The sequence below is a fragment of the Balaenoptera acutorostrata genome, chromosome 18, assembly GCF_949987535.1.
Source record: "Balaenoptera acutorostrata chromosome 18, mBalAcu1.1, whole genome shotgun sequence".
NCBI classification, from domain to species: Eukaryota; Metazoa; Chordata; class Mammalia; order Artiodactyla; family Balaenopteridae; genus Balaenoptera; species Balaenoptera acutorostrata.
The window spans coordinates 67,638,565-67,660,161 of NC_080081.1; the positions used below are offsets into that span (position 1 = coordinate 67,638,565).

General features: G+C 37.0%; 1 protein-coding gene and 1 long non-coding RNA gene across 5 annotated transcripts in view; one reads left to right on the top strand and one right to left on the bottom strand.

The window, feature by feature from the left end:
- The window catches only part of TRPC4 (transient receptor potential cation channel subfamily C member 4), a 163,404-nt gene that overhangs the window by 78,459 nt on the left and 63,348 nt on the right, over positions 1-21,597 (top strand). The window contains exon 1 of one of the 3 annotated variants that reach the window (XM_057532914.1): positions 8,034-8,173. The exons of the other annotated variants lie outside the window; for them this stretch is intronic. The gene's annotated coding sequence lies outside the window, so the exon portion shown is untranslated. Of the gene's footprint in view, positions 1-8,033; positions 8,174-21,597 lie in introns of those variants that run through there. 3 annotated transcript variants of the gene reach the window in all.
- Positions 17,552-21,597, bottom strand: part of LOC103018088 (uncharacterized) — a 547,177-nt gene continuing 543,131 nt past the window's right edge. For both annotated transcript variants that reach the window (XR_009005908.1, XR_009005909.1), the window contains one exon: positions 17,552-17,658. This is a non-coding gene — a long non-coding RNA (uncharacterized LOC103018088). The remainder of the gene's footprint in view (positions 17,659-21,597) is intronic.

Below are 21,597 nucleotides of genomic sequence, written 5' to 3' on the forward strand. Positions count from 1 at the left end.
AGTTAGCAGAAGGAAAGAAATCATAAAGATCAGAGAAGAAATAAATGAAATAGAAACAAAGAGAACAATAGCAAAGATCAATAAAACTAAAACCTGGTTCTTTGAGAAGATAAACAAAATTGATAAGCCATTAGCCAGACTCATCAAGAAAAAGAGGGAGAGGGCTCAAATCAATAAAGTTAGAAATGAAAAAGGAGAAGTTACAACAGACACCGCAGAAATACAAAGCATCCTAAGAGACTACTACAAGCAACTCTATGCCAATAAAATGGACAACCTGGAAGAAATGGACAAATTCTTAGAAAGGTATAACCTTCCAAGACTGAACCAGGAAGAAATAGAAAATATGAACAGACCAATCACAAGTAATGAAGTTGAAACTGTGATTAAAAATCTTCCAACAAACAAAAGTCCAGGACCAGATGGCTTCACAGGTGAATTCCATCAAACATTTAGAGAAGAGCTAACACCCATCCTTCTCAAACTCTTCCAAAAAATTGCAGAGGAAAGAACACTCCCAAACTCATTCTATGAGGCCACCATCACCCTGATCCCAAAACCAGACAAAGACACTACAAAAAAAGAAAATTACAGACCAATATCACTGATGAATATAGATGCAAAAATCCTCAACAAAATACTAGCAGACAGAATCCAACAACACATTAAAATGATCATACACACACACACAAAAAGAAAGAAACTTACAAGTAAGTGCATGCATTAGAACTGATAAAGCATTACATATACATTGTTCTCTGTTTTGTTCTTGAGCCACGAAAAATGTTCATTCCTACTGAACATTTTTTTCTTTGCTTAGGTTCTTTTGTATATTTTAGGAATATACAAAGTGAACACAACTTCAAAGCCTGTTGAACAAAAGCCACAAATTTAGTCCCTAGCTAGATATGTCAGAATCAAAGCAATAGAAAGCATTTGGTAATTTCTAACACTTCTTTCAAGATGCTTATACTTTTTGCTCATATTAAGTTTTGGAATTGGAAAGTGATAGAACCTAACATTGCAGCAGGGTGAAGGAAGGCTAAAAACATATAACATGTAATAAGAAAATAAGAATTAGTAATATCTTTTAAAAGATACATTTTTAAAAGACCCTGCCTTTGCATTTTCTATTTTAATCTTTTGGGATTACATTGGAGAAAAAAATTAAAATTCTTACAGAGTTGTTCTGGAATATCTTTCATTCAATATTAAAGAGCATATTTCCCTGGAGTTGACAATTTTTCCAGAGCAAAGTAATGTTGGATGGCTAATAGCATTATAAAATCAAGAATAAGATTTTACTTTCATATAAATTCTTTGAAATCATAGGTTGTGTTTTACGAAACATATTCCTAAATGATTCAGAAATTATTGATTTCAAAATATTTAAGATCTTCTAGTAGGATCATGTGTCTTAAATGAAACTCTGCTTTAACATAAATGTCTTGCCTTGTTACCGTTTAACCACAAGTTTTCCTCATTTCAGTCTACAAAAGATTGAGGTTTGTCTTTGGTCCATCTCTTACATTTTTGGAATACCTTCCCATTAATCTTCACATGGCTGAGTCCTACTCAGTCTTTAAAGTTCATCTCAGGTCTCTGCTCCCCCAGGGAGATTCCATGAAGCAATCCCCCTCCATACAGTCTCTGGGATAAATGCCTTCATTATGCACATTCTAGATCGCATTGTACTGCTATATTTCACTTGCCTTCTCTAGGCTGTGAATGTCAGGAACACAACTGTCTCATTCACCAGTCCTACCTCAGTACTTGATAGAGGAAAGATGCTCCATTTGAACTGATCTCAATATGTTCAGTATGAATGCACTTGAATGAAGTTACAGAATTTCTTAGGTCTGGAAGGCTCCCTGCATGTTTCTTTGCCTGATTAATTTGCAGTGTTTAGGTTAATAATGGAAAGCAATGAAATACATTATTTTTTTGTGAAAAGACTGTAGTTCACTCCCCGTATAGCTCTTCAAATTAAAGTGCAAAAAATAATCTCTACATAGTAAACAGTATATGTTCTTTTAAATTTACTTTTCCCTTTCATGAACATATGTCAACCGTTTTGCAACATTAACTTTAAACTTTGTTACTAATCTGGGTTCTCTCTTAGAAATTAAGGAAGTTGTTAAGGAAGAAGTAGATAAATCAACATTTGGAGAGCTCTGTACTCATACCTTTTTATCCCATCCTGGAGCAATGAGAGAAATATGAAGTGATTCATGTCAATCAGATGCCTTCAATAGCATGATGCATTGTATTGATTCCAAATATTCCATAACACAGTTCTTTAAAGCTCTCAAGATTTGTGGTTTTATGTTTCTTGATTTATTCAAAACTCCTTGTTGTGGAATCAAGAAACAAACCTCCTGTCAGAAAGGATACATAGTGGGTAGAATTCAGGGTCAGTAGAATCACAGAGGATAAAAAACTCTAATACAACCAGGGGGTCTCCTGGATAGGAGAGAAGGGGAGGTAAAGGGCAAGGCACCAGAAAAGTTCTGGGTAATGGGAGAGCAGTGATATAATGAATGGGGCAGAAGCAAAGAAATTTGTTTTCTTAAAACTTCATAGGGCTGAACTTTTTGGTATTTCATAAGCTTTGTTTTGTTATGTTATAAACTCTTTATTGATAAGTTTATCATGCCAAATGTTTTTAATTCAAATTTCATTAGAAAAGAGTCAATAAATGGCAGTATAAATTCAAACTTGCTACTGGCTGAATTTCATATTAAAACAAATAACAAATACCACTCATGTTCCATATGTACCTGAAATGTACATGGGACTCTCCTTCTGGAGATCTGCAGTCAGATGCCATTTGGTGCTTCTGGTAGTGGTTGAGGAAAAATAGCATCTATATGTATACATATATTTTAATTTGCAGCTACCAACCCTCAAGGATGTACCATTGCCCATCTCCACCAAAAAGAAAAAAAAATCACAGAGAAATCAATAATAATGTTGCTTCCTAGCTGTTATGTCAGAACCTTGGGATTGTGTTGGCAAACAATGGCTCTCTCCTCTTAAATCCATTGGATTCTGGTGGCAGCCATGTGAGAGCTTTGCATTTGCTACAAATGGGGCACGAAGAGCTGACCTTTGTTAACCATTGGTTGTCTTTGAATCTTTTGTTTTCTTCCTTTTCCACTCTTATTCAAGTCTAGGATGTCTAAAATATACCTTTCATATTTTCTTGTGTCTGTTAAATTCCACATAAGTGTATGGATAATTTGGAGGGAAAAAATGTCTCATACTATGGAGATATTGTCTCATGGACATCAAATAACTATAATAGAAGAATAGCAAAGAGAGCACTTCTGGGGAGAAAAATGAGAAAAGGTACTGCATCCAGTGTTCCCCTCCATAACTGAGATTTTTCTGCTGAAATAACTTCGAGAGTCATTCATATAAGTAAATATGGTGATGCCTTTGCCTTAGTTTACTTTACTTAACACATACTGGGTTATTTGAATTCGATTTGATATTATTTACCATGTTCCTCCCTTTTTTCTCTCTCCTCTGTTTTGAACTGTTTTGAAAACATTCATGTTTTTCAGATCTCTTCTTAAATACTACTTTCTCTGGGAAGCCTTCCCTTTGAGTTCCTAACTCAAAATTAATCATTAGTTTTCTCTTACTATGACAGCAACACTGCTTTATTGCAAGTGCTGTTTTGCTTCCTATTTGTTTTCACATTTTGTTTCTCCAGTTGAACACCTTGCCCTTAGTCTTACCTCCTTCAATCCATTGCCTACCACACCACTAAAGGGTCTTTGTTTTGTTTTGTGTTTTAGGAAAAGTAAATCTAGGGATAAGTTTTCCAGCATAGCACTGAAAGTCCACAGTCTTGGAGAACCCCTCGGTTTGTTCCTCATAAATGTGAGCATATGAGCTCTGTGTAAAGCATTGCAGTGTTTCTCTCACTCTCTCATGTAAAGTACCAGTGTCACCGCTGCTTTATATGAAGTCGGCCTAAATCATCAATTTCATCTTTCACCATCACTACTTATAGTTCACATTTCAGCCAAATGGAAACACTCATAATACAATTGTACTCTTTTACCCCATTGGGCCTTTCCACCCAGGAGCCTCTTAACATAAAAAGACCTCTGCCCTGTTTCACATTGCTTGCCTATTGTCATGGGTTTCATCTGGACCACAGTAGAATCGCCTGGGAGGTTTTTTAAACACTGCACTGCTGCTTCTATCCCAACACTCAGGACAGTTACACCAGAACCCCTGGAAGTGTGGTGGCATTTTTTTTAAAACTACCCAGATGATTCTCATGTGCAGTCAAGGTTGAGTGAGTACTCTTTGAAATTATCTATCGAAGTTTAACTCATGAATTAAAACTTCTTTAGATTTCCTGGACTTTCTCAAGTAGAGAAGACAGTGGTCACCAAATGTGACTGATCATCAGAAGCACCTGGGCAGCTTTTAGAAACAAGTGTCTCAGCCCCACATGCAGAAATTCACCTTCAGTAAGTCCTTGCGTTTGTGGCACAGTACAGAGGTCCTCTCAAGTTCTTCCCATCTCTCCACCCCACCTATTATGGTTGCCCGGACCCCGATGCCCTCCCCTCTTCTTAAGGTCTATCTTGCTGGTAACAGGATTCTTAGGGCTTTCATTTCTTTATTTCCTCTATCATCTGCAAAGGAAGACTCAAGATTTAGGTAGGAAAAAAATCCTACTTAGAAAGGTGAAGTAGACCTAAGGAAATGAAAAGATGGAGGGGAAGGGGTCATACATTAATATTCACCTGTCATGTGACAGAGAAATAAAAACTTTCCATCTGAGTGTGCATACTGTAGCCACACCTCCTTTCAGGTAAATTTCTGGCCATCTGAGAACTATTGGAAAGATGTCTTTTTGTCGGTATCGAGTAACTCATCTCTGTATCATTGAAATAAAATATCGTATGAAACACATGAAGCCTGTGAAATGGATATAATCCTCTTTTCTGCTCCTAATCAGGTATGTGGTGTTAGACCAATTATCCTTTAAGTTTTTGTTTTCTCACCTTTAAAATAGGAAAATACTGCCTACTTCATAGGTCAGTAGTTAAGATGAAGCATGACAATACAAGTCCAGATCTAGGCATACTTCCTGGCATATTTGTCCATTGAAGAGGAGCTATCTATTATATTTAGTTATTACTGTTATTATCATTGTTTTTGCTTATACCCCCGTGGACCCTCAGTATAAAAAGCTAAGTGCATTTGCTGTGAAGCAAATGCGGCTTCATTATTAAATGTTTTAATATTTGTACTGAATATTTATCTAGGCCTCGTGGGTTGAATTGCACTTTTGAATTGGGAGTTTGGGATTGACACATACACACTGCTAAAAATAAATAAATTAATTAATTAATAGGAAAAATTTTAAGTTTATCCTCTTACAGTCTATTGTTATAATCAGTATGCTAAACTGTTTATATTAAAAAGACATTCTCATCAAAAATGTATAATGTATAAACTTTATCTCAGACCCTAGGGTTGTCCATGCTCTAATTCTTCCATTATCAGCTTTCAAAAGTAACTTAGATTATATACTACACACTTTATTTTAATTTGTCCTTCTGCCTTGCATTTTTAAAGTATATGTTAGGTGGTTGATTATGTATGCCCTTTGAACCTGACTGCTACATGCTACACCTCAGAATCAGGAACTGTTATCATAGCAGAGCTCATCAAAAATGCCAGACATATGATAGGGTTTTAATACATGAGGCTACACTGAGTGACGTAAATAATTAAGAGACTTGTAAAAGGGATAAAAAACAGCATTTCTTTAGCTTACTTTCCTCTTCCTCTGTTCTCCGGAGCACACTCATTGACCAGTTTCTGGGCCCTGCCTCTCTGTCCTCCAAGCAAGTGCCCACACCGGCTGTTGCTGGGCAAAAGCAAAACACAATCAATGGCTCCCAAGGCCTCAGCCCAGCCCCCTCCTGGGGACCAAACATTTCAGCACCTGCCACTGGATAATGGATGAAGCAAATGCCTGTTCAGGACTTGTCAGCCCGGCTGACAGAACTATGACAGGTCGTTAGGCATTTAATTTAACACTAGGATTTTAGAGCTCGGAATGCAACCCCCATGAGTTTCTTTACAGCTAATTAATGACATGAAACCACTTTTCCTAATTCATATCTGAAAGTGATTGTTTCTGTTTCTTCCACAATTAAATATGAAATTGTATATGTCCACAACATTGTATAACTTCAGCCTTTTAAACTGCACTGATTAGAGTGTGATAAATGTATATCTTCCAAAACATAAAATAGCAATTTTTAACTTTAAGTTAGATATAAAACATAGCTTGTATTTGATACTGCTTTAATAAATACAAAAAGGAAACTATTCAGGAATTTATTTTTAAAGAGGTATATTCTTCTGTTCACCTAATAAAAATGCGTTGCGTCAGCAGGATAAACAACTCTTTCCAATGTAGCCTTCATTTGCCGCAGACATAAACTAAAGACATTAGGTTAGTTTGGGATTGACATGTATACACTACTATATTTAAAATAGATAGCCATCAAGGACCTACTGTATAGCAAAGGGAACTCTGCTCAATACTCTGTAATAACCTAAATGGGAAAAGAATTTGAAAAGAATAGATGTATGTATATGTATAACTGAATCACTTTGCTATACACCTGAAACTAGCACAACATTGTAAATCAACTATAGTCCAGTGTAATATAAAATTTTAAAAAAACATTAGGTTAATGATAGTATCTTTGAAAAATTTCACGGTGAATTAGAAACCTTCTCTTGGTCCTCCAGTGAATTACTTTTCTGTATAAAACTGGTGCTTCTGACTCCATGATGATTGACAAACAAGGGTAGCAATAATATCAGCTCTTTTTCATTATTCGGATCTGATCATTTCATTTGTCAGTGATGAAGAACAATTTCTTTTGTTCCTTTTGCAAAAAATTCACATTTTGGGGGGGCCACGCATCTTGCAGGATCTTAGTTCCAAGACCAGGGATCGAACCCGAGCCCCCTGCAGTGGAAGCGTGGAGTCCTAACCACTGGACCACCAGGGAATTCCCCCAAATTCACATTTAAATTTGAGGGTTATTTTCATTTGGGTCATTATTTAATGTTTCATATCTTCTCTGTCACTCATCACGAAACAAAATTAAGAATCACCACTTTCTGAAATTATGGATTTAACAGCTTATCCCAACCCACACATTTCCTGGAAAATACAAAAACCCAATAGGTTGTCTTCTAGAACTTTATGGAACAGAAACATAAAGTCCTGCTCAAGATCCCTTATAAATTATGGGAATAAGAGGGATCTTTTAAACTTCTCCTTACCCTCATTTTCCTTCGACCATATGAGGTATATTTACATTTTTTCTCAATAAAGATGGGTTGTTTTTTGTCTCAATTCTTGGAAACAGAAACATACAGTAAAACCCTCTAGGATGTATGATACCTGTGCTATAATTTGGTGATTCGTGATTCTGAAGCTGAATTCTAAAGCTGCGTGTTTACAGATTGCTTCTAGGTAATATAGAACTGGGAAAGCAATCCCATAAGGTCATATTTTTATTCTTTGAGTCACAAAGGGAACACACTCTGTTCCCTTTTCCCCTTCAGCTTTAGGGAGCACTCAGTGGCATGCCCTCTGCTGCCACAGAAAAATACTAAAATACTAAGACCTGTTTCCTTTATGGTTTTTACCTTCAGCTGCCCCGTTGCCAGCTCCCTGCATGTTGTAAGAAGGCCTGCTTTTCCTCATTCCAAAACACGACTTCAGTTTTAAATGTGGGGCACTATTGCTGTTTTTCTCCATGGCATTCTCTGGGCTCCGTGATTTCCCCCAGGTGGCTCTGAAACACGCAGCCCAGAACCACTTTTCATCCTTTGCCACATTCTCCTCTAATATCAGGGCATGGGGGGAGCTGGAAATCTTGTTGGCAGCTGCTGTTAAGTAAACATGTGAGGAACCTAGTGGATGGGCTTAGGGAGCTCTGGCCAAGACCTGCTCTTTCTCTTTCCAAGTGCAAGTCCACATGTGCGTGCAGGGTGTCTGTTCTACGCCAGAGACAGAGGACAGCAAAATGAGAAGACAGCAAGCCCTAGGCCAGGTTTGGATTTCTTCCAGAAGTGTCCTAGAGCCTAGAATTTTATTCTCGCTTAGGTAATACAATGCAGTCCATGTGTGTGCGTGTGTGTGTGCGTACTGCAGTACTTAATCAAGCAGAAAATGCTGGCTATAAGCTAAAAATACCTTTGTAGATAGATTGCACTAACGTTTTACATGCTACCTTCCTCATTTATGATGTTTTCCTCATTTTCTTTCCTCCTTCCCTCCCTGTCCTCCTTCCTTATTAGCCCCTTCACTCACTTATTTAAGAGAGCCTTTACTATTTGCTACTTGCTGGTGATGCTGAAATCAAAGACAAATGCCTTGCCCTCAAACAACTACCAGATTATTAGGGATGGAAGAAAGGTTAACACAACTGTCACAGTGTGGGTTACAGAGGCTGTGGCAGAGCTGCCTTCCTGGAGCCCAGGAAAATGCCTCCTAATTTGGTCTGAAGGTTTTAGGGGAGGCTTCCTGAAGAAGAAAGTGGCTTAATTGAGTTTCCGTGGAAAACCAGGAGTCATCCAGGCAGAGAAGTTACAAAAAGTCATTACGGGAAGAAACACCATGTACAGATGCAGGGAGGCCAAAAAGAGGATGGAGGATGGAGAATCCCTTCATTACTATTTTTTTAAATTAAGGTCCATCTGATTCATTTTTAAAAATTGGAGTATAGTTGATTTACAATGTTGTGTTAGTTTCAGGGGTACAGCAAAGTGATTCTGTTATACATATATATTCTTTTATATATGTATTCTTTATATATTCTTTTTCAGATTCTTTTCCATTATAGGTTATTACAAGATATTAAATATAGTTTCCTGTGCTATACGGTAGGTTCTTGTTGTTTATTTTATATATAGTAGTGTGAATCTGCTAATCCCAGACTCCTGATTTATACCTTCCCCCTTCCCCTTTAGTAACCATAAATTTGTTTTTTATGTCTGTGGGTCTGTTTCTATTTTGTAAATAAGTTCATTTGTATCACGTTTTATGGTTCCACACTAAGTGATATCACATGATATTTGTCTTTCTCGGTCTGACTTACTTCAGTCAGTATGATCATCGCTAGGTCCATCCATGTTGCTGCAAATGGCATGATTTCATTCTTTTTTATGCCTGAGTAGTATTCCATTGTATATATGTACCACATCTTCTTATCAATTCCTTTGCCAATGGACATTTAGGTTGCTTCCATGTCCTGGCTATTGTAAATACTGCTGCTATGCACATTGGGGTGTGTGTATCTTTTCAAATTATAGTTTTGTCTGATATATGCCCAGGAGTGTGATTGCTGAATCATATGGTAATTCTATTTTTAGTTTTTTGAGGAACCTCCGTACTGTTCCCCATAGTGGCTGCACCAATTTGCATTCCCACCAACAGTGCAAGAGGGTTCCTTTCTCTCCACACCCTCTCCAGCATTTATTGTTTGTGGATTTGTTGATGATGGCCATTCTGACTGGTGTGAGGTGATACCTCATTGTAGTTTTGATTTGCATTTTTCCAATAATTAGCGATGTTGAGCATCTCTTCATGTGCCTCTTGGTCATCTGTATGTCTTCTTTGGAGAAATATCTATTTAGGTCTTCTGCCCATTTTTGATTGGGTTGTATTTTTTGGTTTTTTTGACACTGACCTGTTATGAGCTGTTTGTATATTTTGGAAATAAGCCCTTGTCGGTCACATCGTTTGCAAATATTTTCTCGCATTCTGTAGATTGTCTTTTTGTTTTGTTTATGGTTTCCTTTGCTGTGCAAAAGCTTTTAAGTTTAATTAGATCCCATTTGTTTATTTTTGCTTTTATTTCCATTACTCTAGGAGATGGATCCAAAAAAATATTGCTGTGATTGATGGCAAAGAGTGTTCTGCCTATGTTTTCCTCTAGGAGTTTTAAAGAATCCCTTCATTCTTTCTGCCCTCATTCCCACCCTGTGGCCTCTGCTTTAGCCTTTCACTCTGCCTGGCACTCATGGATGGCTTCTGTATCAGGTCTCAGTTCACATTATCACCTTCCCAGCAAAGATCCAGAATACCCACCTAATCACTGCCCTCTTCCTTCACCCTTTATTCTCAGGCATTCCCTTTACATCACAATGTTGTTATCATGGCCTTTATCACACCCGAAAATATTCTGCTTATTTGTGTGTTTAATTATTTGTATCTGTCTTTCTTCACCTATATCTGTTATCTTGTCTGACTTCATTATCAGTGACAGTCTAGTGCTTGGAATAGTGCTTGGGACATAGGAGTGCTAAATAAATGATCATAAATTAGAGGAGTGGCAGGAGTTGAGATTAGAGAAGATGACAAAGAATAGGTTGTAAAGGGATCAGCAATCCTCAGGATCATGGCTTTCCTAAAATCTGGGAAAATTTAATCATGGTTTAAATGTATAAATTCATATAATCTTTATTATTTTCTCAAACTGCTGTTGCCCAGAGATGAACTCATTATCTTCCCCTTTAAGCCTGGCTCTTCTTCTGTCGTCTCTGTTCGAGTATAAGGCCTTCCCAGTTACTCATGCTAGAAATCTGAGACTACTCCTTGATTATTTTATATGCATCACCTCCCAAAGTTTTCTCCTCGATCAGATCCTGCCTTGGCTACCTGCCTGAACCAATAGAATGCAAGAGAAGTGACTTTCTGTAACATCCCAGGCTTGGTTGTAAGAAGCCTTGCAGCTTCCACTTATGCGCTCTGGCAGCCCTGAGCCCATCTTATTGCCCATTATATTCCCTAATATTCCCCAAATTATTTCCTCCCTTCCAGCCTTACTCCTCCTGCCCTCTTTAATGAAGTTTTACACTAGTGTGTCTCACCCAGTTTCCCTGCTCCATGGCTCCAATCTCGTTCCATCCAAAATCACACCACACTTTGGAATTTTTAATATGTAAACATTCCCCACAGTAAAATTTTTAATTTTTTAAGTATATTTATATTGTGGTATAACCATCACCACCATCCATCTCCAAAACTTTTTCATCTTCCCAAACTGAAATTCTTTACCCATTAAGTAGTAAGTCCACATTCACCCCTCTCCCCTGCACCTGGCAACAACCACCCTGCTTTCTGTCTCTACGAGTTTGACTAACCTAGATTCCTTATATAAGTGGAATCATATACTCTCTGTCCTTTTGCATCTGGCTTATTTCACTTGCATAGTATCTTCAAGTTTACCCATGTTGTGCACGTATCAAAATTTCATCCCTGCATGCATTTCACTGTATGTATATACACTGTATATACATTGTCTGAATAATATTTCACTGTATGTATATACCACATTCTGTTTATCTATTAATCTATTGATGGACATTTGGGCAGTTTCCACCTCTTGGCTACTGTGAATAATGCTGCTCTACTATGTTATTTTAAAACTGTAACCTGGTTTCCTATCCCTTACTTTGTACATCCCATAAAATAAAACCCAGTCTCCTCAACAGGATAGATGATATCTGGGTGCTGACTTCCTGCCCAGACTCATCTCTCACCCCTTCCTGACTTTTGCTGTATGCTCAGCAATTCCAGATTGCTGTTATTTCCTCTCCTGTGCTGTGATCTGTGAACATTACCCCTGTAAACTTTCTTGTTATTTTATTACCTTGAAATACAACCATTACCTCTGGCTGGATCCTACTCCCTGTTCAAGATGTTAAGCCTCGGCTTCGGAAAGGTCCCACATTTGCTCTCTCAGGCTGGGTTTGCACTCCCTCTTCTATGTCTGGAGCATGCACATTTACCACTTTATAATTTCCTTTTTACATTTCTTTCCCCTTCATAAGACTGTGAGCTCCTGAAGCCAAGAACTGTGCTTTTTTTTTTTTTTTTTTTTTTTTTGCTATAGTCAGCATCTGTGATGGCACTGGCCTGTGGTATATGAGCTCAACAAATGTTTTTTCTGCCAGTCGATGCATTTTTATAATACCTTGTTAGTAGTCCTTCTAAAGGATTTTGTGTGGCACAATAAGTTGATCATTGGTGAGAAGAAAGTAACAAAGCTTTGTGTGTAATTTCTGTTGATTGCCCCCCTATGTTAATGACACTGGTAAATTCTACAAGGAGAGACAAAAACAGTAGACAGCTCCCTTGGGAGTAGGGAAGGGGAGATACTCCTTAAATAATATTTAGGCAAACATATCAAAAATACAATTGTTTTGTATGAGTTTGCTTTGAATTATTTTAAGTAAAGAATGAATTTTTAATAAAATAAAATGCTTTTAATAATATTGATAAATTTCTATCTTTATTTCTTATACAGATTGACTTTTATCTGTTCAAACAAGCATTGTTGTAAATATTACACACATAGCATTGATCGTGTGATTACAGTTTAGGTGCCAGGAAGCTGTAACAGCTATTAACATATAACTGAGATATTGTTGTATTGAACCTTTTTATTTTTTGTCCTTCCTATGTACATTCTCATCTTTTTCCATTCTGTTTTTGCTTACTGTTTTATCATTTCTTCATGGACCACCAGTTGCTAATACAACTCTGGCTGGGTCTTTGGCTCCAGAAGCAGAGTTTTGAGTTTTGCAGCTTTTTCTGTTAAGGAAAAATAATCAGTATCCCAGGACACATAAGCAGCCTCGGCTTTGAGATAAGGCCAGTAATCTAGCTTCTGTGTGGTGACTGTGTGGATTGGGTGTCTGAAAATCTTGGCAACCCATTTCGGAAAGGGCAATGAGTGAATATGCAAGCAAGTCTGTTATCCAAGGATACTGGAGAATGGAGAGATATAAAAATAATGCTAATAACATTCCATATAGTTGAATTTTAAGTGGCAACATTTTTTTGTTTAAAATGTCATCAGTTCATATGAGAATCATTGGCTGAAAATGTACAATGTTATCTCTTTTTTAAACAAAATTCACAGAGCATAACCTTTTCTTTATAATTCAGAGCTTTGGAATGAATCTCAGTTACTGTACTCTATGATCTAGTTGTAAGTTTAGGATTTTTAAAAATGCTGATATTAATAGCTATTTAGGCCTATATAAAAGTATAGCAGAAATCTGTCCTTTACATAGTTTTGAAGTCTCTCTCCTCAGGATCAGACTTTCAGCTATCAGTTCTGGAGAGTGCTGATTCAGCTGCCTTTTTATATTTATTTATTTTAATCAATTTCATACTAAGCAACCCAATAACCACTCCAGGTAGAAGTGTTGGAAAACATAGTCAAAACTGTCTCAGGGCTTGAGGACGCCTCCATAAATATGATGCATAAGATTTAATGCCTTAATACTGTGATATTATTCAACTTCTTTGAGAAGAAGAAAATAACAACCTTATTGCTCAGCTTGTCAAGCCCAAAGCCAAAAACAGAATCAGCTTTCGCTCTACCAGGAATGGCTCGTATCTGGAATCCTCTTTCCTCCTAAGATCCATGGTAGATATTTGCATTGTGTTTTAGTGGCTGCTTTAAGAATTGCAAGATATACCTTTATTAGTTTTCTCTTGCTGCTTTATTAGTTTTCTCTTGCTGCTTGTATAGTAGCTTAAAACACCACAGATGTATTATTTGCAGTTCTATATGTCAAATCTGACACAGGTCTCATGGGCTAATACTGAGTATTGGCAAGCCTCACTCATTCTGGAAGCTACAGTTGAGACTCAAGTTTCCTTGCCTTTTCCAGCTTCTAGAGGCTTTCCACATTCCTTGGCTCATGAATGACTTTTTCTATCTCTAAGGTCAGCAATAGCAAAAGGTTTAGTCCTTCCCATGAGCATCACTCTGGCCTCCTCTTCTACCTCCATTTCTCATCTTTTAAAGACCCTCTGACTACATTGGGCCCCCCTGGATAATCCCGGATAATTTCCCAATTTTAAGGTTAGCTGATTAGCAATCTTAATACCATCTGCCACCTAATTCGTCCTTGCCATGGAACATAACATATTTACAAGTTCTGGGACTTAGAATGTGGACATCTTTGGGGGGGCCATTCTTATGTCTACTACAATGCCTTTAATTTTTCACAATCTATTTAGAGTTCATATTGTATAATTTCATGTAAAATGTAGAAGCTTTGCCCCAGAACAGGCTCATTTACCCCATACAACTGACCTTTATGCTCTAGTTACAGGAACATTCCATACATTACAAACCTCACAAGACAGTGTTTTAATTTTTGCCTGAAATATTGGCATGTACATTTTTTAAATCATAAGAAAAAAAATTTTTTTTAATCTATTTGCATTTTATGTTTTTCATTCCTTCCTGATGATCTGAGTTTTCCTGTGGAATCATTTCCTTTCAACCAGAAGAATTCTTAGCATATTTACCAACTGATATTCTTAGTTTTCTTTTATCTGAAAATGTCTTTGTTTCTCCTTCATCCTTGAGGAAGATTTTTGCCGATTATAGACTTCTGCATTGACAGTTTTTGCCTTTCTCTTTCAGGCTTTTTATTGGCCTCCATAATTTCTGATGAAAAGGCAGCAATAATTTTAATTTGCTGTTTCCCTCTATGTAATGTGCCTTTTTTTTCAGGCAACTTTTAAGATTGCCTTATTATTCTTTACTTTTTAGAAATTTGAATATTATGTACCCTAACGTGGTTTTCTTCATTTTTATCCTGTTTGAGGTTTTCTGAGCTTCTTAAATCTGTAAATTGATTTCCTTCACCAATTTGGGGGAAATGTAGGCTGTTATCTTCAAATATCCTTTTGCTGACTCATTCTCTTTCTCTTATTCTTCTGAGGCTTCAATGATACCTTTTGATATTGTTCCACAGATTCTTGAGGTTGTATTCATTTATTTCATTTTTTTCTTTTTTTTCTTCAGATGGGATAATTTCTATTGATCTTTCATCACATTGACTTACTCTTTCCTCTGTCATCTCCATTTTACTGTAATGTCCATTCAGTAATATTTTTAAATTTTAGATATTTTATTTCTCAGCTCTAAGCTTTCCACTTGGCTTTTATATAGTTTCTCTTTCTCTGCTGAGATTTCTTATGTTTTTATTTATTTTGACCATATATTTCTTTGCCTTCTGGAGCAGAGTAATAATAGGTGCTCTAAAGTCCTTGTCTGCTAGTTTGCCATGTGAATCATCCAGGGGTCAGCCTTCACTGATTGTCTTTTAGTAATAATAATAATGAACCAATAGTATTTAAAATATATATTTAAATACTTTGTAAAACAGCAGTAGTACTCTGTTCTAAAACTATTTTCTGATACTTTCATCTATTAGCTGTTCATTTTTTGTGAAAGACTCCAGTATAAACTATCTTAAATCTCTAAATTATGGTAATTCACTGATGAGGAGGAAATTCTATTAACAATTTTGAAAATTGTTCTTGAACCTATGTCTCTCTCTCATAGCTCCCTGTAAAACATGGTGAATGTGAAATATTGTCATAGAAATAAGCTTTTATCTACTGGGCAGCCTAGTACTGATTTTTTCCCACCTATATGTATTATTTTACCATTACCCTACATCACCATGTCAGAGTTAAAGTGTACATCTGTGTATAAACATATATTCAGTCTATATTTTACCATTCTCTCTTACTGTAGTCTTCTATATGAACCCAAAAATAAAATAAAAACCCACAAAACTTAGATGTACCCAAGAGAAACAGCTATGAGGAAAATAAACTCACAGAGGACAATTTAAAAATAAATTTTTTTCCAGCTTCCTAGTTTAAAAATAGCATGCTTGTTGAGATGTGTAACAATTAAAAATAGCTCTTAAGTAGAGAGACTGTGGTTTTTTAAGATGTTTATCTGACTTTTCATGTCAAAAATATTTAAGAATCAAAGTTTATATTTCACCAGTAATGTCTTTAAAATCCTCAGGGTAAACCCCCACACACGCCCCACCACATACGCATAGTATTAACTACTTCCTGGATATGCTAGATAAATTCAGAGTTCATATCAATCACTTTTTAAATATACTATATAGGTTCAGAGTTCAACTTTATTTTGAAAAAGAATAAATCAGTTTTGAAGTTTTCTTATATAAAACTTGGCTAGAAACTCAAAGCCAGTGAACTATAAGCATAGTTCACGAACCACCCCTTGTAGGCAAGTGTATGGTAAAGAAATCCGTGCTTGAAGGATGCTGGTATGAAATAGAAGTGTACATTTAAATGAATAGCTTGAGGAGAATGGATTTGTAATTTTAGGATTCAAAGTTTAATTGAAAATTTAGTTGAAATTGAGTAACTTAGAGGCTTTACTAGGAATTTTTAGTAGTAAGATAGAAATGTATCTCTACACTCCTTAGGAAAACTACTAATATAATCAAATACATTCACCAATTTAACTTTTTTCCAGTTCTTTTTCTCCTATATCAGGAAGCACCCACTCTTTAATGAACTTGTTCATCTTCCTACTTGTAATTCTTATATTTGTTTAATATGTAAAATCTCCATAGACCTTTAGGGTAAAGTGATAGCCCAAGCAATTACCTCATCTAGGAGACTATACAAGAAGTCACAGCAAGCACAGAAGGTACTTTCTCTTGGAAAAAAATTAAAATTTGTTTTTAATAGTATTTGTTCTCTGCTTTTGATTTGCAGCTAAAAGAGAAAAAATGTTTCATGTTCTTCTCAATCTTAAAAATACACACAAACACATAAAAACAATATGTTTAATTCCAGCAAAGGTTTATCAAGTCTAGAAGCTCTTAAGAACATACCATAAGCCTATGTGTAAAAAATTAATAGGAAGCCTAGGGCTTGACCTTGGCTCCTGAGAAGGATCAGGATGCCGAGGCACATTCCCACAGTTCCTCTGAGTCATTTGCTGTGTCATTCAAAGGTTGGCAAGGATAGTTCCTAGTCATCATTTCAATTCCGGCCACAGTCAAACCTCCATATACAGTTATAGGAGAAGAAAGATAGACAGTTTCTCATATTTGCCAATTCTGAATAATTACCAAGATCACATTTCAATCAGCAAATCTCTCAGGAGTTTTGTGTGTCGAAACTGCCTATGATGTTATGATCCAGTGAATAATAATTTATTATAAGGTCAAATGCAATGCCTGGAGTAAGTAACACATGATCCAATTTAGTAAACCCACTTCTCTCTTTGCAGAGTTGGGAGTGAATACAGAAATACTTGAAAATTGCTTTGAGCTGTGTAATGCCTCAATGCAGACATGTGCATAGGTAAGGGAAGGCAAGAGAAAGGAAAGAAGTAATAATATTTTTGCACCTGGTTCTATGATAAGCACTTCTTAGACTCTGTTTCATTTTATTCTTCAAAATCATGGCCACTATTTTTATAATCTTCATTTTAAAGACAGGTCTTTTTTCTGGTTCTGGAGCCTACACACTTAATATAGTACCACATTATTATTATCTATGAAACGAAAGATTTCTGTATTCATTTGCTCCTTATTCAGCCCTAGCTAAAAGGATTTACCTTGTTGGTTTCCTTTTAGGTCTATATATTGGCACAGGTGATATGCATGTCTAGCCTGCAAATGGCATGTCTCTCTCCGCTTTGACATCAGGTGGCTCATACTGTACCATCCAGCCATATTCAGGTGTAGGTCCCAGGAAAAGGGTGGACAAATCTGAAAGTTAAGCATAGACAAGAGCTTCCACGTTCAGGCCGTGAGAGTTCTGTAAATTCATTTGGACACTGAGAACTATTTTAGGGGAGGAGAGATAAGAATCACATTGCTTTCATTCATGTATTTATGCATGTATACATGTAGTTATTTATCATTCACTAAACAAATATTATTGGTGCACCTACACAGGCCAGGCATTGTTAGGCATCGGAAATGCAGAGGTGAGTATGACAAGTATAGTTCTGGCCCTTATATACCCAGTAGTCTAGTGGAAGAGAATAATATAAAAAAAGAATTACCCAAATAAGTGTATGAGGGCAGTCTTTGAAAAGTATAATGAAGGAGTGTATTGGCGGGTATATAACCATGCCAGCAGGCAGTCTGAACTATTCTAGATATTCCAGACAGACTGAATGAGAAATGGGAGATAAAGAGGTACAGGCGTGGGGTGGGCGGGGGTTGGGGGTATGGATAGCATTGCAGACCAAGCGAGCATCATCTGGGACAATTCTGTGGGGATGGAGACACCAGAGGGACCGGAGCACAGAGAACCATAGGGTGAGTGGTTTGCAAAACCCTGTGGAGTGGTGGGGCAGGAACCAGGTCAGCCATATCCTCATTAAGAACGTGTTTTCATCTTAAAAGCTGCAAGAAGTTTTTAAAAGACTTTAAGCAGGGAAGTGGCATGATTAAATGTGTGATTTGAAAAGATCTCTTTAGGTGCCGTGTTTAGAATAGAGTGGGGAAAATAACTGAAGTGTTTCAGATAAGACATGATGGTAGCTTGGGCTAAGTGGTAAGAGGAGAGAGTGAGAAATAGAAATGTAGGGGAAAAAATCGTACTTCTCAGTGATTGCTTGAATCCTTGGAGCTAGGGAAAAGGATGCATAGGGATGAACCCGGACACTTCCTATATAAGTGTTGAAATTGAAGTGAGGGATGCACAGATTCTTATTAAATGTGGTCACTGCTTGGTTACTGCATTCATCTTCTCATCTTCCTGAGCACATCTCTTGTTTAGCAGAGAAAATTACCCCTTTTACCCTTAGGATCAATAAGTGATTCCTCTCCTTGACCTTCTAGAATTTCTGCCCTGTCTGGAAAGTTTGAGAAAAGCTAAACTGCAAAACAAAGCACCCAAGGATTTTTTTTTCTTCTGTCTGGCTTCTCTTCTTTTTTTCCCCCTGATTATATACATCCAAACTACTACATCTCCTCCCACATAAAATGACTCTTCTCCCTCAATCCTTTAACTCTGAGAAATTCTTTTAGTTCCATTTAGAAAACATCCAGTAAGATTTAAGAGGCTAGGCAGTGGAAATACTCATTTCTCTTTGGAGGGATTATTTTTTTTCTTTCAAGGTTATTAGTTATCTAGAGCATGAGAAACGGCATCTGCAACAATCCCAGGGACTCAGAAGATCAAGAAAAAGAAACGAAAAGCCCTCTTGACCGCAAAGCCGGTACTTTGGAACCGAATGCTTAGTCTTATTTCATTCAATTTTTAGAACTTGCTTAAACCAGTATTATTGACTTGATATCTTTCATTATCTACATAAAAGAATGCAAAATGGCAGAAGGTGATGGTAGATTGCTACCATCTCACTGCCACTATCCAAAGTCTATAACTACTGAGCTGGGATTATAGATCTGCAACTTTGACTTCATTCGGGGGTTGATTTGCATCCTGAGCTCCTGCCCCTCACCCTGCATTCCAGTCAGCACCACACCTGATAGGGAACTACTTTTGCCTCTGCCGTTAACTAGTTCTGTGGCTCTGGAAAATTCATCTGACCTTCCTGGACCTCAGTTTCCTGGTTGTAAAGCCAAGAGGTGAGGCTTGATGATTTTTGAAGTACCTTCCACTCTAACTTTCTAAGAAAGACAAATCTTGGTATGTCTGACACAGAGTGTGTGTGTGTGAACCGGTGTTTTTGCTTTTTATCCAGCTTTTTCAATCTTGTGCCTCATAAATGTTACAAAACAAACCTCACATATTTCTTTCTCCTTTGAGAAATAAAAGCAGATAAATAATAAGCCAGGCATTTACAGTTTTAAGATCCCAGACATTTGAGATGTTTGTTAATTTGCCCCCATCTTATCCATTTTGGCCTGTCACCCATCTCTAGACTTACCTCCTCCAGGGCCCTTAGGGTCTCCAAATGTCCCTTTGGCAGGCCCTCTCCCAGGCCAACCCAGTGAGGAAGTGCTCCCAAATCAAAACTGAGCAGCCCACCCGTGCTCGTAAAGATAATCTTAGCAAGGAGGAAAGTAACCTGATTTCCTGATAAAAAATGTTACATTTCAAAGATGGCACTGACTGATAGGCTGGACTACCCCAGTGTTATTTACATGTTCAAATAGGAACAACTAACACCAGTGGATTGCTTATTGATCGGGTGCCCATGAGAAATGAGTGGGAGCCGTCAGGCCATCTCATTGCCTAGGCGGGGTTGTCTGCCTCCAAAGTATATCCTCGGAACAGAGGTCTGCGACTGGATGCTCCACTCTGAAATCTTACTGAGCCGCATTATTCAATCTCTTTTTAGCGCTGCAAGGAACAGACACTATACAGAGGAGAGAGGAGTGCAAATGCTCTGCACCACGTAGCACTGGGGGATGGGGGAGAAGACGTGCAGAAATCATTAAATCCAGTTCACTACCTGCTTGTCACCCTTTGGAGAGAAGGTCTGTCAGGGAAATAGGTACAGTCACTCTCTTCTAGAATAGACTTTTTATTAAGAGCTGCTGGCTCTCTGCATTCAGTACTCAGTGATCCTCTTAGAGTTTTTTTTTTAATTTCAAAAGATATCTGTTAGTCTATAATTTGAAAAAACTAGACCTGTGTTGTCAGTACATATCCACTAGCTACATGAGGCAGTTAAGCACTTGAAATGTAGTTTGTCCAAACTGAAGTAGGATCCAAGTGTCAAATACATCCCAGATTTCAAGCCCTATAAAGAAGGCTACTCATCAGCTGAAGATTTTTCTAACAGGAGAAGGGACAAATAACATGATTGATAAGCAGACTGTATACATTGAATAGTATATTTTGCTAGGAAATAATCATCTGGTATTTATATTTCTAAGCGTATCCTTCTCTTTGATGCGAAAACAAATAACTTTCACACCAAAGCTATCAAACGAATTCTACTATAGTTGAAAAATAAGACGGAGAAAATTTTATAAACTACTTTTTTCTTGGTGGTAGGGGTAGTACTTATCTTCTCAAAATCTGAAAAACATAAATAAGAAGCTCCTTCTAAAACTCAAACCAGCAGCCAAAAAAAAAAAAAGTTTTGTGCATTTTTTTGATTAACTTTATTCTTCAAGCATTGCTTATTAAAATACAGTCACAATCAACACTTAGGCACAAGTCTTATGCATGAGCCAGGGATCAGTGTCTTATCTCAATGTTTACATAAACCAGGAGAGTAGAAATCTCATAATCCAGCAAGAGTCAGAAATCGGTAATTAGTTTGTAACAGAATTAAAGTAAGTAGTTCCTTTTCCATATAGCATGATCATGTTTATTTACTGAGAAAATAATTTTCTTCCTAATTCTTAGGACAGAGTAGAAAAGCCAGTTGCATACTGTGCTATAGACCTTTGACTTCCTTTAGAAGGAATGTTGTATTCTTTGCCCTTTTTTCTTTAGCCTTCAGCCATATGTTTAGGCTCAGCCTCTCCTTCCATGCTACATAGCAGCATGAAAGCCCTAAAATAACCTAGACACAATTTTGAAAGCAGTGGATAAAGTCAGTCTTTCTACTGTTGCCATTCATATATTTACTCATTCATTCTAAAACTATGTCTCAAGAACCATCTTGGTACCAGAAAGTCTGCAAAGCATTATAGATGCAGAAATAAATAGTATCAAGTTGGTATGGAGGTATACAGAGATAAATATACCAATTTCTATTGGATGTAAAGAGTTAA